This window comes from Otolemur garnettii, unplaced genomic scaffold (assembly GCF_000181295.1).
Source record: "Otolemur garnettii isolate 467f Iridium unplaced genomic scaffold, OtoGar3 scaffold00222, whole genome shotgun sequence".
Taxonomy (NCBI): domain Eukaryota; kingdom Metazoa; phylum Chordata; class Mammalia; order Primates; family Galagidae; genus Otolemur; species Otolemur garnettii.
Genome location: NW_003852617.1, coordinates 1,337,418 through 1,339,016, shown reverse-complemented (window position 1 = coordinate 1,339,016; position 1,599 = coordinate 1,337,418).

The following is a 1,599-nucleotide window of genomic DNA, read 5'->3' as shown; positions in this document are numbered from 1 at the left end:
CCTGCCACAACACCGAGATTATTTTTTGTTATAGCTGTCACTGTCGTTAGCAGGCCCGGACCAGGCTCAAACCCACCAGCCCCAGTGTATGTGGCTGGCTCCATAACCACTGAGCCATGGGCGCCAAGCCTGGAACAGTGTTTATTGCATACCAATTAGGGGAAGTCTACATTAATATTTAATGCTTCTGAAATATATTATAAATTACACTTTAGGAATTTTGAAGAGCTTTATATTTCATTTGCCCTTTGTATATGCAGTAAATACAATTTATTAATTTATTCAACAGATGTGTTTTGAACAACTGTGTGCCAGCATTGGGACTGCACTAGAAGAAAAATAATACAAAAAATCGCTGGCTTCATGGAGTTTACCTTCTAAGAGGATAGATATACAACAAAGTAAATATGGTGGGGCCGTGCTCTGTGGCTTACTCCTGTAATCCTAGCATTCTGGGAGGCTGAGGCAGGTCAGTTGCCTGAGCTCATGAGTTCAAGACCAGCCTGAGCCAGAGTGAAACCTCATCTCTACTACTAGCCAGGCATTGTGGCGGGCACCTGCAGTCCTAGCTACTTGGGAGGCTGAGGCAAAGACAATCGCTTGAGCCCAAGAGTTTGAGGTTGCTGTGAGCTGTGATGCCATGGCACTCAACCAAGGGTAACAAAGTGAGACTCTGTCTCAAAAATAAATAAATAAATAACATGTATAGTATGTACTAGAGGATGTTGAGTACTAAGGTGAAAAATCAAGGAATGGCATAGGAATTTAGTAGGTAGTGGGGCAGCCTGGTCAGGGAAGGTTATAAGAGAGTAAAGATAAAAGGGATGGGAAGGAGCAAGCCAAGTGGCACGTGGGGTAAGGCACTCCAGACACAGGGAGAGCTGTTGAAAAGACTCAAGTGTTTCTGTCTTTTTCCAGGAACAGCAAGAAGGCTGCCATGGCCAAAGTAGTGAGTCAGAAAAGAGTCTAGAAGATGAGGAGAGAGAAGGGGCATATATAGTCAAGGATTTAGAGCTGAATTGGGCTTTTACCGTGAGACAGCAATCTATTAGAGTATTTTTGGCTAAAGACCTGACATACTAACCAGATTTAACAATGTCACTCTGACTGTTGGGTGGACAGCAAAAGAAGCAAGAGTAGAAGCAGAAAGATCAGAAAGAAGATTATGTTGTTACTCCACTTGAGACATGTGGTGCATGCACCAGAGTGGTAACACTGACAGTGGGCCAATGTGATCGGCCCCTGGGTCATGTGGAAGGTAGAGCCAACAGATCTACCATCTGGCTGGAGTGGAGTATGAGAAAATGAGATGAACACAGGTCAGGCTCCGTGGCTCATTCCTGTAATCTTAGCGTTCTGGGAGGCTGAGGCGTATAGATTGCCCGAGCTCAGGAGTTCAAGACTAGCCTGAGCAAAAGGAGTTCAAGACCAGCCAGAGCAAGAGTGAGACCCTGTTGCTACTGAAAATAGAAAAACTAGCCAGGCATGGTGGAGGCTCCTATAGTCCTGGCTATTCTGGAGGCTAAGGCAAGAGGCCCAGACGTTTGAGGTTACTATGAGCTATGATACCATGTCACTCTACCCAAGGTAACAAAGTGA